This window comes from Capsicum annuum, unplaced genomic scaffold (assembly GCF_002878395.1).
Source record: "Capsicum annuum cultivar UCD-10X-F1 unplaced genomic scaffold, UCD10Xv1.1 ctg5471, whole genome shotgun sequence".
Taxonomy (NCBI): domain Eukaryota; kingdom Viridiplantae; phylum Streptophyta; class Magnoliopsida; order Solanales; family Solanaceae; genus Capsicum; species Capsicum annuum.
In genome coordinates this window covers 205333-220991 of record NW_025862939.1, presented here as the reverse complement: position 1 = coordinate 220991, position 15659 = coordinate 205333, and the positions used below count along the sequence as shown (strand labels likewise).

Genomic DNA, 15659 nt, shown 5'->3' with positions numbered 1-15659 from the left:
CTAATCTAAAATCTAATAAAATAATAAGTAATAAATTAAGATTCCATTTCAACAGGGAACAGAACAAAGGGGACAATATACAGGATGGGTAGAAAGAGTTATGCTACTTGGCTTGATTCAGGGAAACTACAAACTACAGGATAGAAAAAAATATACCAATCTTAAAAATCCGAAGGATTTATTGTTGATCCAAGACAACAATAGAAAGATTTGAGTCTTAGATTTTTATTTAGTTTTCTAGATTTTGTATTTCTAATCTTGTATATCTAGGTAAGTATATACTTAGTCAAAATATATGCAATAGAATTTTTTTTGTATTCGGCTCAATCCTTTTGGTAAAAGATTAGGCCGAGTTTAATTACAATTCAATTAAGAGAAAAAAGGATAATTACTTGAGTTCTTTCTCCTTATCCTTCGTTATTTCTTGCTAATTTATCTGCTAATGTCTACTATTTTTACTTATCCAAAACGTCCATTACTACAAAATTAAATACGATCTCTTTCCATACATCACAATCAGCAGCTAGTTCGAGGCTCCATTTAGAAGCCTCGCGAATAATATCATTACCTTCCCGAGAAAGATCATGTCCTTCATTACGAGCTTTTACATATGCTTCTAGAGCTACTCGATTAGCTATGGAACCAGGCGTATTGCCCCATGGATGTCCTAAAGTTCCTCCACCAAACTGTAGTACAAAATCATCCCCAAAGCTCTCGGTCAGAGTAGGCATATGCCAAACATGAATACCTCCCGAAGCCACAGGTAGAACACCACGTAAGGAGATCCAATCTTGGGTGAAATAACTATCGTAACTTCGATCTTGTTCAACAAAATTATCACACAATAAATCAACAAAGCTCAAAGTTATGTCTATTTCACCTTCAAGTTTACCTACTATGGTACCAGAGTGAATATGATCTCCACCAGACATACGTAACGTTTTTGCTAATACCTGGAAATGCATACCATGATTCTTCTATCTATTAATAACTGCATATATTGCACAGTAGATATGAAGAAGTAGACCATTATCTCGACAATAAGGAGCCAAACTAGTATTTGCGGTGAATCCCCCTACTAAGTAGTCATGCATTACGATCAGAACGCCCAATTCTCTAGCAAATATAGCTCTTTTGATCATTTTTTTGCATTTACCTACAGTAGCATTCAAGTAATGCCCTTTGATTTCAGCTATTTCAGTCTATGCTTTATAAAGTGCTTCGGCACAAAATAAGAAATGATCTCTCCAATGCATAAATAGTTGTGAGTTCTTGTTCTCATCATCTTTGGTAAAACCAAGTCCTCCATGAAGAAATTCATAAACAGCTCTACCATATTTTTTAATAAATAACCCCAATTTAGGTTTAACAGTACATCCTAACAGGGGACGGCTATACTTGTTCAATTTATCTCTTTTAACTTGGATCCCATAAGGCGGACCTTGGAAAGTTTTAATATAAGTAGGAGGGGCTCACAAATCTTATAAACGTAGAGAGCGTGGGGATTTGAACCCCAATACATTACCTACATTGGAAGTAAACATGTTGGTAACAGAACCTTCTTCAAAAAGGTCTAAAGGGTAAGCTATATAAGCAATATATTGATTTTTTTCTCAAACAACACACTCGATGAGGTAGCATCGCCCTTTGTAACGATCAAGACTGGTAAGTCCATCAGTCCATACAGTTGTCCATGTACCATTAGAAGATTCGGTAGCTACCGCGACCCCTGCTTCTTCAGATGGAACTCTAGGTTTAGGAGTTACTCAGAATGCTGCGAATCTATCAGTATCCTTGGTTTGGTACTCAGGAGTATAATAAGTCAATTTGTACTCTTTAACACCAACTTTGAATCCAACACTTTCTTTAGTCTCTGTTTGTGGTAACATAAATCCCTCCCTACAACTCATGAATTAAGAATTCTCACAACAACAAGGTCTACTCGACACGAATTCCGCGATAATGAAACTTTTTACAGGAATCTTTCAGAAAATTTCCAACTAATACTAATATTATCAATTAATCAGAATGGTTGATTATTAGACCATGGTATTTGATTTGCCAAATACATCATTATTGTATACTCTTTCATATATATAGCACAACCCAATTTTTATTTTTTACCTTTTTTTTAAATGGAAATACCTAACTAACCTAAATAATTAGAACTTTCCCCTTGACAGTGGTATATGTTGTATATGTAAATCCTAATGTGAAAATATATGGAATTCCACTATGAAAGGTATAAAAAAGAAAGAAAAACACAAAGAAAAGAATAGGCTAGGCATAAATCAATATACTCAAATTTAACTAAAAAATAAAAAAGAAAAATAAGAAGAGGAGCCCATTAGATCCAAACAGTGAATCGTAATAGAAATATAAAATAAAGTTCAGGTTCAAATTCCATAGAATAGATAATATGGATGGGATTGTCTATAATGATAGACAAATGAAAGACTTTCTTAAGATTCTGATTCATCCACTTGAGATTTTTAAATTAAAATATGTTGGGTGAGCTTGCAAATTAACTCAATCTCATTGAATAAGTAAACAATTAAATTGGTTCAATTGCATGGTTCCAACGAAATCGAGTGCTAATTCTCATTTTATTGAATTAACCGATCGACGTGCTAGCGGATATTTACTTTGAATTCGATAATTTTTTAAAAAATATTTTGACATATTTATTTATTTTATTATTATGAGAATCAATTCTACTACTTCTGGTTCTCGGGTTTCCATGCTTAAAAAAAACCTGGGGCGTGTCGTCTAAATCATCATTCCGTTACTAGTGTAGCCTTTCCCCCGGGCAAGATGCCGAATATTTATAACACTCTCATAGTTCAAGGTCGAGATAGTGTTGGTCAACCAATTAATGTGGCTTGTTAGGTACAACAATTATTAGGAAATAATCGAGTTAGAGCTGTAGCTATGAGTGCTACAGACAATTTAATGAGAGGAATGGAAGTGATTGACACAGGAGCTCCTATAATTGTTTCGGTCAGGAGAGAAACACTGGGATGAATTTTTAACGTTCTCGAAGAGCCTATTGATAATTTAGGGCCTGTAGATACTAGTACAACATCTCCTATTCATAGATCTGTGCCCGCCTTTATACAGTTGGATACAAAATTATCTATTTTTGAAACAGGAATTAAAGTAGTAGATCTTTTAGCCCCTTATTGTCGTGGAGTAAAAATCGGACTATTCAGGAGAGCTGGAGTGGGTAAAATAGTACTCATTATGGAACTGATTAATAATATTGCTAAAGCTCACGGGGGCGTATCCGTATGTGGCAGAGTGGGTGAACGTACTCGGGAAGGAAATGATCTTAACATGGAAATGAAAGAATCTGGAGTGATTAATGAAGAAAATATTACAGAATCAAAAGTGGCCCTAGTTTACGGTTAGAAGAATGAACCACCACGAGCTCATATGAGAGTTGGTTTGACTGCCCTAACTATGGCAGAATATTTCTGAGATGTTAATGAGCAAGACGTATATCTATTTATTGACAATATCTTTCATTTCATCCAAGCAGTATCCGAAGTATTGGCCTTATTGGGTAGAATGCCTTCCGCTGTAGGTTATCAACCGATCCTAAGTACTGAAATGGGTTCTTTACAAGAAAGAATTTCTTCTACTAAAGAAGGGTCCATAACCTCTATTTAAGCAGTTTATGTACTCGCAGATGATTTGACCGACCCTGCTACGACATTTCCACATTTAAATGCTACTACCATACTATCAAGAGGATTGGCTACCAAAGGTATTTATCCAGCAGTACATTCTTTAGATTCAACGTCAACTATGCTTCAACCTCGGATCGTTGGTGAGGAACATTACGAAACTGCCCAATGAGTTAAGTAAACTTTACAACGTTACAAAGAACTTCAGGACATTATAGCTATCCTTTGATTAGATGAATTATCCGAAGAGGATCATTTAATCGTAGCAAGAACACAAAAAATTAAGTGTTTCTTATCCCAACCATTTTTCGTAGTAGAAGTATTTACCGGTTCTCCAGGAAAATATGTTGGTCTAGCAGAAACAATTTGAGGATTTCAATTGATCCTTTCCAGAAAATTAGATGGTCTTCCTAGACAGGCCTTTTATTTTGTAGGTAATATCGATGAAGCTACCGCGAAGGCTATGAACTTATAAATGGAGAGCAATTTGAAGATGACCTTAAATCTTAGTGTACTGACTCCTGATTGAATTATTTGGGATTCAGAAATGGAAGAAATCGTGTTATCTACTAATAGTGGTCAAATTGGCATATTACCAAATCACGCCCCTATTGCCACAGCTGTAGATGTAGGGATTTTTTGAATACGCCTTAACAACTAATGGTTAACGATGGTTCTGATGGGTGGTTTTGCTATAATAGGCAATAATGAGATCACTATTTTAGTAAATAATGCGGATAAGGGTAGTGACATTAATCCGCAAGAAGCTCAGCAAACTCTTGAAATAGCGAAAGCTAATGTGAAAAAGTCTGAAGGAAGGAGACAAAAAATTAAGGCAAATCTAGCTCTCCGATGAGCTAGAACACGGGTGGAGGATATCAATCCGATTTCATAACTAGTTTGTATGACTAGTTAGTACATTCAAATAATAAAAAGATGTTCTCTTTATAATCCTATTTATATTCTTTCGGGTGATACAATCAAATACAATCAAATAGAAGCCAATTCTGATGCAAAAATTCAAATTTAAAAATGAAATAGAAAAGATACAAAATCAAAAAATAAATATTACTAAAAGTGGGTCGTAAACCTTATTAGATACCATTGACTCTGGTATCTAATAAGTTTTACCTACTATTAAATTTGAACCAATGACTCCCCCCGTATGAAAGCAGTACTCTAACCACTGAGTTAAGTAGGTCATTTATCATTCCAAAGAGAACAAAACAAAACCCATCCTGTCAATGGATTATAAATATCATATTACTTATAAGCAATACTAATCTAAGGAATACCACTCAAAGAGATCAAAGATTGTTGATGTTGGATCATGGAATTTTTATTTTGAAAAGAATTTATCTACATGATAAACTATGTATCACAAACACTAAGGGCAAAAGCTCAGTTGGTAGAGCAACTCGTTTACATGCGTGCCAATGTTTTCAAGAGAGCTCATCATACAATCAAAAAAATCAATCTTGTTGAGAAATCGATGTCTTACTCCATAACTTTGAGGGAACCATAGCCTGACAAAGGGTTCGGTCCAATTTGGATGTCCATTTAAGAGGTGCCAAACAGACCCTATCATTGATTTGAAATCTTGATAAGGTGAATACCCAGTTTATTCAATGCTAGGCATAATGAGTATAAGGACCTCAAAAAATCCCGCTTCGTCATATGAACTTTAAGGTGTATGAAGTTTCATATTTGATTTTTTAATTAGAAACAATAGAACTTCATTTAACTTAGGTTTATTTAGGCCAGAGACAGACCTACTTCAAGATAATCCCACCTTTGAAACACTTTGGTAATGCTCCCAAACAATGAATCAGAGCACATGAAGCCATTTTCTTATCTTTTTTTTTTGTCAAGAAAAAATGGCAGACGAACTGCTATAAATATTAGTTAATGAAAGATTCCAATGCAAAAAAAAATGCATGTTGGATGTAACACCTCGTATTTCAAGCTAGAACAAAAACCATCATTTCTATGCGTAGATGATCTAAAACCCATAAATCCTATGCAAATTTTCTATGTTGATCAATTTTTTAGTGTGGTAAATTGAATGAGCTTTTCATCGATATAAGATTCGCCAAAATCCAATACCTAGGCAAGAAGTTATGGCTAATTTAAGTCCTAGTCATAAAACACAGACATTTTAGTGCTTGGCACGTCACGAAGGTGGTCTATTTAACAATTGTCAAATTCCAGTAGCCTAGCAGGATTGTGGCATGTCGTGCTGAATTTTCAGGTCCCAACTAGTGGTACAACGTGATGGCTCTGCGTCTCAGTGACCCCAAGAATCCCATTCGTCATGTTCCAGTGAGCCATAGAGATAGTGGTGCATCGCGGTGGCCCATAAAATTAGGCTCCCTGTTATATTTTATTCCATCTCACTAAGGGTATGTTGGGTAATTTCCACCCCCCTTATTAGCTTAAACATGGAATTTTTCTCCCAAGTGATCACATTATTCAAATTTTCTTCAAAAATTTATAAGAAATTCTCTCTAGGGTTTCAAACTAAAAACCCAAATATCCTAAGATTTCACCGTGAGTTTTTAATAATTCTTTGAGATTTGGAATCCCTATTAGGAGGGCTACAAGAAGCACCCATCAATTGTTCGAATAGCATCCCTAAAACACGAGTTCATTCAAGAGTCATAAATTAAGGTACGCGGGGTTTTTCTAAAATCTCATGGGCATAGAAATCATGATTTTAAGAATGGGGTTTTGGATTTATGAATATAATCTTGTATTAGAAATTTTACGGTATTGTTTTGGTCTTTAGACCTTCCCCTAAATTGATTGGAAATTGTATATATATGTAAGCACATATTTTAAAGATTAATGATTGAATTGACAGCATGACTCATGAAAAATCCCTCTCTTGTTATGATTTTCCTTTACTCATGATATACTACGGATTATTTTGAAATGCATCTTGAGGAGCATGATACTAACTGACTTGATTTATACTATGACTTTAGTATGATTTTGAAATAAAAAGACAGGGTATGCATGTTGATAAATGTTGAATATACATATAATGAAAGAGTGCTTGGTTTTGCCAAAAGGACATGACCACCACATGTTTGAAGAATTCTTGCATAGTTTTGACTTATGTTTCGGAACATGAAATCATCTCATACTATTGCAAATGTTAGGTGGTCTGAATTGAGTTTTAATGCAAGAATTATGCATAATGCATTATGGCTCAGAATTACGACTTGCAAGTCTTGGTATGATGATAACAAAATATACAATGCCATAACAGACTCAGTCAAACATAGAAACCAAATTTTTATGACTTAAGATTTCAGGATGATATATGTTTAGAAATGGATAAAATTAGGCATAAAGAGATGTTAGGTGGTCCCCCGAAGAAGGTACGAGCTCAGAAAACTCATTACCCAAAACCATGATTTGCCGATCTGGGTATATTATATTATGCTAGCCTAGTGCCCTGTGGCGTATTAGACTCTGAAACTCCAACCCTTACGGCACACTTGGGTTGAAGGCTTTCCCGCCGAGTCAATGGCGGACTCCATATAGCCTGTGGGGTTTTAGACTTATATGGGCATACCACCTAACTCAGAAGTAATATGAAGATAAAAAATTGCATTGACAGAAAGTTTTTTATAATTATCAAATGATGCTCATGTGTTTTGAAAACTATTTTATGAATGTTGTTTGGACAAATTTCTCTCTATTATTTTATTTATATAAAAGCTTTATTTTGGATTTCTTTACGTACCAGTACATTTGTATTGACCCCCTTCCTCCCAGGGTCTAAAGCTTAGTTCAGAGGTTCTACTAGGCCGTAGAGTTTTCAGATAGCAGTGATGTGTGTAGTTGGTGAGCCTTCTTTATTCCAGAAGGCCTATGTCTTTTAGATTATATTATTTATTTTGATTTAGGTCCATTGGGGGCCTTGTCCCAGTTTCAGAAAGTTGTCATTTGATTATGTAGTAGAGATTTTGCAGACTATTCCAAATATTGTTTAGTTGATTTCGGATTTTATTCTTTATTGTTAAACTAAATCCAGTGTATGACCATCTTTTTGTATCAAATTATATTTCTGCATCTTCTTTTATTATATAAATATTGTACATGATTACCAGATAGAGTTGGACGCTCGGGCCTTCATGGTTTGGGATATCCATTATGGCCAGGCCCTAGTTTGGGTTGTGACAAACTTGGTATCAAAGAACAGTTCATAGTCCCAAGGTGTCTACGAAATTGTGTCGGGTAGAGTCTTGTTTATGGGTGTGTAGCGTGCCACACTTATAAGCAGGAGGCTACAAGGCATTTAGGAATGTCTCTGTTTCTTCATGTTTTAGTTCATGCAATAGAGTCATAATGTTCCTCTTTCAAACTCTAATTTATGCTATGGTGTCGCCCATACGAAAGTAACAGTCATCCCAATTCTTTCCTTACTCTGATGTTCTCAGACATGTCTCTTTATTGGGGTGATTCAAGTATAGAAATTTAGAGTCTAAATGATATGGTTCTTTCTAATTGAGCCATATAAGATTTTGAATTATGTAAGGACTTGTGAAGAGTCCATTAGTGCCTCAGAGTGTATTGATTCTAGTGTGAACTTTTATTCTGATGAAATCGTGCTTTTCAGCCTGCGATATTAAGTGTATTCAGTCCTTTTCAGAATTTATGTTACAGACGTCACGTTTAAGGAGGAATGATGTGTAGCAGAATGTTGGAACTGTATTTCCACCTGAGTAGTAGTATGATTTAAGTGTCAGTGTCATAATCTACTGGTGGTGATGTTAGACCAAGACGGTGGTGATGTGAAGTCACAAAGTTAGAAGTTAGAGTGAGGGTGATTTTTATGTAAATAAATATTTTATTTGAATAACCGATGTTTGAGGATGATTTACCCCTTTATAGTGATAGACTAATGTGGTAGCTAGTGGTATGTGTGGATTGTATGGTATTCTGTGGGGGGAGTGTTGGACTCAGTTTTTTTTATTTCATTTATACAGAGTAAGATATGTATTCTTAGATCATTGATTATTATGTGTCAAGTTTCTGTCTCTTGTAATCTTGTTATCATTGTGTTGTTGAAACTCAAAGTCTAGTGAAGCCGTGTTAGGCTTATTTAGATTCACTAGCAACTTATTGCCCATCTTGTTGGTTCTTACGTTGGTTGGAACTGGGGGTTTAGAGGCGTAATGGTAAGAAAATTTATTAGGGCGATTTATTGAATGTATGTATAGCCGAATCTTTTGGCATGAGATTGAGTTGGTATTAAAGTGGCACGTCCTTGTGTGTTAGTTTAGTAGAAGGTAGAGAAAGAGTTATTAGCAAAGGCGAGTTTTTGTTTGCTCTAAGTATGAAAATGGCTAGATTAGCCAGTAAGTTATAATTATAGACACAAGGTTGTTTGTGGAATTTGAAGGTAGTCTAAATGTACACTTAAGTAAGTAAGTGTGATGTGACAAAGCCGTATAAGTAGATAAAGTTGTATGGGGTTATAATATAAGATTAAGGTTGACCATATCTATTATGTGACTTTACCCCCCTTGACCTTCTTTTCATTAGTAGTTGTAAACTAGTACTACTTGTGAGAAGGTATGTAGTAGATTTTGAGTCATAATAGTGATGTCATGAAGGTGGATGTGATTATTTCTTGGTTAATGATACTAGTTTTAGGGAAACGATCTAATAGGCTTGAACAGCGCATGCAAGAGCTTAAGTTTATTTGATTTGTTATGAAGTATGATGTTGTATGTATGAAGTAGAAGTACGCCAAGGTGATATGAGGTTGCGGTGTTTTTCTAAGGGTATTACATGTTGTGTGTGGCTAGTGGTGTCATTCAGTTGCTAGGTGGAGAAAGACTAGTTAGATGGTATATGGTGTTCTAAATAACCAAGTTAAGGAGTTTTGATTGATGATGTTGAGCCTTTTGATATAATCTTGATTCTCATGGTTTAGAAATATAAGTTTGCAGGTATGATGCTGGTAGCCTATGACAGAAGTGGTATGGTCCGTCAAAGGTTTGGAGATATCCATGTTTAGTGTTAGGAGAATCTAAGTTGGTGAATGTTTAAGCTAATATATGATGACTTTTAGGGCTATAGAAACCTAAGCGTTGAATCTTAGAATGAGGTATTAGCATTGGTTACTATACATACAGATACCGTCTTACAGGGTAAGTTTAGTTTTATGTGTATTTTTATATCCCCGACTCTAGAGTAAAGTGATTTCAGTTTATACCAAAGTGTATATAGTGGTTCACAGACTTAGAGTAATGGCTTAAATCTAAGGGGGAGATGATAAAACAAGTAACCAAGTCAAGTTTTCAGATGCTAATAGATGTACCGGTAAGTGGTGGAATTGGCCGTGAGAAAGAACAATGCTCAATCTATTCTTATTTCAACAGTTTACTTCAGTTATTCTGATACATACTCATGCTTTATGTTTCAGCTTCATGATCATTGTCCGTGTTCATGCATATGATAAGGAATCATGTACTCTCCTAGTTCCTAGTATGATGAGTTCCCAGTTTATTCAGTAGTCAGAATAACTTTTCGTAAGTTATGAATTCCAAAAATTCCGGTCATGCAGTTCATGAATCTTGTGCATATTAGATACTCTTAACGATCAGTGAAAATTTAGATTTATATCAGGTACGTCCTCAGATTAGATCTCTGTAAAGATTCCATGTCTTGAGTGCTCTATTCCTTACGCCTCAGTAAGGTATCAAGTTACGCTTAGTACTCTCCTCATGTTTCGGATTTCGGTATCCCAATTTTTCAGTGACCTTTTCCCTTAGGTCGAGATAGTGATAATGAATAGTTGTCTAAATGGGAAAGGGTGAACATTTCTTATTGATGAAAGATAGTTGTGTGCTTATTTGAGTTAAGGTAGTAATTATGGAGTAAGATTGTGGCCAAGTCTTTGATACATGTTAGGGTTAGTTGAAGTTTTATGTGTTATATTTGGTAAAAATTGTTGTGTGCTTGTTTTATGTAAGTCCATAAGTAGAAAGAATTTTGAGGTGAAGTTTCGTGTATGGCATGGTTAGTTGAGAATATTTTATATGTATCATCTGAGTAGTGCAGGAAAGTTGTTATAGATGGAAGTATTAGAGATTATGAGAATGATGCTTTATGAGTTGTTTTTTAGAAGTGTATATGTGGGTATAAAGATAGGATTGAATATCATGTATGTATACATGCGGATGGATGCTTTGACTGTGTGTGAATGTTTAATATGAAGTTGAGGGTGAGTGTTGGAGTGGTAAAAAGAATTACGCATGAGATGAGGAGTTATGAAATGCAGGGTGTACTAAATTTATGATTCAGACTAGTACTACAGTATTATGTGGTGTGTCTTATGATTTTGAGTTAGACTTGAAGATGATGAGGGGATTTAGCTCAGTTTAGACATTAGTAGATGGAAATATCAGCGGCCACGTGAGAAAAAATAAGTGGAATCAATGAGCATGGTGTTTAAGGAGAAAGTATAGTTGAGAGAATATTTTAAAAGTGTGGCTAATCTTGAAAGTAAGAAGTTGCATTGCCTAAAGTTTGGTAATTCTATCCTAGTTTACGAGTTATATGTCTATATTCCACGCCATAAAGTATTACCATTGTCGTAATTCTTTAGTTGGATGTTTTGTGTAACTCATGTCAGAGATTATTTGCTCCTTAATGATACTAGGACTTCTTTAGAAAGAGTGTTGAAAAGATACTTCAGTTAAGTATAAGTTTTAAGTCTGTGTAGCCAGCAATTCAGCTTAACAGTTAGGCAGACAAGTTACTGCGGTTTCCTACCTTTTCAACCAGTCCTACAATCCGAAATCCAATATGTATTACCATTCCAAAAGATAATCTATTCCATCCACTACTAAAAAAATTGATAAAACCGACAACAATTTGTGGTCGGAAAAAACTGCCACACGTGGTCGGTGTGTGGTCGATTTTTCAAAAAAAAAAATTTAATTTTTTTTAAAAAACCAAACACAAGTGGTCGGTTTTATATTTTAAAAAATCAAAATAATTTTAATAATTATAATTATTTATTTAACAAACAAAAATTAAAAAAAAAAGAGAATAATACCGACCACTTGTGGTCTTTTTTTTTTTTTAAAAATATAATTAAAAATATTTATAAAAAGTGGTCGGTTTTTAAAAAATACTTTTTAAATTTATTTTTAAAAAAACCGACCACAAGAGGTTGTTTTTTTTTTAAAAAATTTAATTAAAAAATATTTAAATAAACCAACCACTTCTGGTAGGTTTCTAAAAATACTTTTTAAATTTAATTTTTACAAAAACCGACCACTTGTGGTCGGTTTTGTTTTAAAATTTAATTAAAAAATATTTTAAAAACCGACCACCTGTGGTCGATTTTTAAAAATTCTTTTTTAATTTATTTTTTAAAAAACTAACCACTTGTGGTTGGTTTTTGAACTAAAAAAAGTAAATATTTTTTAGTAACACCTAATTATATATTTGTAATCAAATATATATATTATTTTCATTAAAAATAATTATACACATAGTGTAATATATATCTAATTTTTTAAAATTACAATGATCACACGTAGTCTATAACCAGCATAATAATAATAAAATTCAATAATTCTTAAATTTTGTGACAAAATTACACTAAAAAATAATTCAAATAAAATAAACAAATTACGTCAAACATAATCTTTATCTTTTACTTATGTTTCAATAAATAAAATAAATATTTTCCTTTGTACATACTGTGAATGATGTTAAACATGCATAATCTTTGTATAATAAATATTTGTATATATATATATATATATATATATATATATATGCCATTGAGATAATGATATTATGTTACTATTCCAGTCATATTTGATATTGTAATATATAAACGATAATTCATCAGAATATAATGAACGTGTTCTATTATAAGGTAATATACTTGTGGATGTGATATATATATATAGTACGCATTCAAGAGTTCGTATATATATATATATATATATATATATAACCGATAATTCATCAGAGTATAATGAACGCGTTCTATTATAAAGTAATATACCTGTGGATGCGATGTATATAGTACGCATTCAAGAGTTCATATATAAGTATCTCTCTCTCTCTCTATATATATGATGTAGTGATCGATTGATGAACGATGTAGTCAAAGACTATTAGAATCTATCCAAACATATTGAACACCTTGATTTGAAACGACAGAAGTAATAATATATACTGTACATTGACATTATATTAATGTAAGCTAATCAAATAAATCGATAACTCCAATCAAATTAATCGATAACTCATCAAAATATGTATATGAAATACGTCGTATTATATTATTGGATCATATACTCGTGTATGTATGTGATATATATAATACGTATTTAGAACTTGATATAGTTGATGGTGTGTATATGTGTGTGTATTTATAGGTATATACATATTATATAGTGAAGGTATATTAATGACATAAGATAATCAAACAATAATTCATCTGGTTATATGTGAAATACGTTGTATATTATTAATTCATCTGATCAATTTTGACCGCTAGATACTCCTTTTAGGTTGTTGTTTTGTAAAAATTATTAACTTCAACTATTAATATTTTTGACACATTATTCTTGTATCAAAAAGATATTGACGTGTAACATTCGTGATTTAAAAAACATACAAAATATTTTTACAAAACATACAAAAGAATCTTCAAGCTTGAATAGGTTTTTGAGAAGGTCTGCGTACACTGTACCCTCCATGTTGACACCCAATTTTGACGTCCCGATACTATATTTGGGTTGTTATTTTAATAAAATTATTAATTTTTTAAATATTAGTATTTTTGAACATTTTTCTTGCATCAAACAGATTTCTAACGTGTCACATTCATAATGCATAAATTATTTTTATCTTTTAGCATCATTTTTTATATTTTTTTAAAATCAAATACGACATTTACATGATTTTATTAATTAAATTACCTTTTCACGTAATTGTGCACACTCCCATTGTTTTTTTACATTGCCTAGTTTTTCATTATTTAGTACTATTTATTTATTTATTTATTATTATTATTATTATTAATTATTATTTATTATTATTATTTATAATTTTTTATTATTATCCTTATTATATTATCTCTATTGTTATTTCAATGACAACCAATTAGAATTACTTTACCCAATTTATTCACTTTTATTCAATTTCTTTCAATCTTAACCTATTTTATTCAATCTATTACATATTCCCAATTGACATTCACTCATGTCAATTTTAACCTAATCACTTGGTCTATTACAATTGTAGCCAAAATTGAGACTCAATTCAGAATTTTTTTATTTAATTTTTAATCAAAATCTCAGCCTTTAAATCACAACCGTTGATCAAAGATGAACCAACTACTGAGATCAAAAGGAGCATTCATTCCTTTTAAAAAACCAAATAACCAAAACCCTAACCTTAAATTCATTTCATAAGCCTCCACCACCACTCTCTCTACCTCCTCTCTCTCTCTTTCTCAAAACCTCTCCCGCCACTAGCTCTCTCCGATCCCCCTCCCCGTTGCCGCTCTGCCACCAATGATGGCAGCAACACTTTCTCATTCAGTTTGCCCCTCCGGTGGAACCAGCCGCCGCCATCAATGCCTAATACTGGCGTCGTCCCCCTCGCCTCCTCCTTCTCCCTATTTACCATCCCTCCTCCGGCACTGTCCTCTCCAATAAAACCAGCGAACTAGCGCCGTCCTCCACCGCCGAAATATCCATCGCTTTGCCATAAAACGATGGTTTCTCAAGAACCCATCCTAGGTTTGATTCCATATTTTATTTTTTCTCTCCTAACGAGATAGGTTTATGTGATTAAAAGTTAATTTGGTTAAGTATGTTGATAAAATCTTGTGTGCTTTAGGTTGATTAATTATCTATGCTGTTATGCATGAGGATTCTCCAATTTTATTGTATTATTGGGGATTTCTTTTTGTATTTTTGAAATTGTTATATGTGCGTATGTTTTGACGTAGTTCATATCGAAAAATTAAACTAGTAAGGTATTTGACTATGTCTGCTACTTACCGACATTACTAGAAAGGAGAACAAAATTCTAACTAGAAAGGAGGTGTAGGTAAGAAGTCTGGGACTAATTAAAAACCACACACATAATTATGAATAGTTGCAAATTGATTTTTTTGGTGTTATTAGTTGATTTTAGTTAATTGGTTCCTGGACCACCAGTTTAGGGCACAAAGCAACACACAACTTTTATTATTTTTTCAACCACTTGCCTAATCGTTCAAATTAGCTTTTTTGAGTGACAAGGATTATACAAAATTGTAGCCATGTGTTATGTTATTATAATTTTATTTTAAATTCTATATATTGTTACTTTAAAAAAGAAAAAAAAAAAGACTATCAAGTCATTCACGGAATATTTATGGGTAAAATTCTTTAAAATGTGAAATTTCTAGTTTTGAAAATAAGACAGGTTCTAAGTTGATTGAAACAGAGATATGATTGGGGATTTAGAAAAGCTTGAGCAAGAACAATTCCATCTAGGGGATCTGATTGGAACTGTTCTGAAATAACTATTTAAAAATAGTTAGTGTAGTGACTTGAAATGTGTACTAGTGACTTGAAAATGGTTAAGTATAGTGACTTGAAAATGTGAATTAGTTAATTGAAAATAGTTAAGTGTAGTGACTTCAAATGCTAGTACATGACTTGAAAATGGTTAAGTGTAGGGACTTTAAAGGAATTTATTTTGTTTTAAGGTACTTGAAATGTGGACTTGTATTTTGAATTTAGTTAAGTGTGGTCACTTGAGAAGTGAATAAGTACTTGAAAATATTTAAGCGTAGGTTGTTGAAATGTGGACTTGTGTTTTGAATTTAGTTAAGTGTGGCTTGAGAAGTGAATAGGTACTTGAAAATATTTAAGTGTAGGTTGTTGAAATGTGGACTTGTGTTTTGAATTTAGTTAAGTGTGG

The 15659-nt window shown here is 33.0% G+C and overlaps 2 pseudogenes; one reads left to right on the top strand and one right to left on the bottom strand.

Moving 5' to 3' along the window:
* Positions 1 to 4218, top strand: part of LOC124893152 — a 31169-nt pseudogene extending 26951 nt beyond the window's left edge.
* LOC124893149 lies at positions 456 to 2450 on the bottom strand (annotated as a pseudogene).
* Positions 4219 to 15659: the final 11441 nt, after the last annotated feature.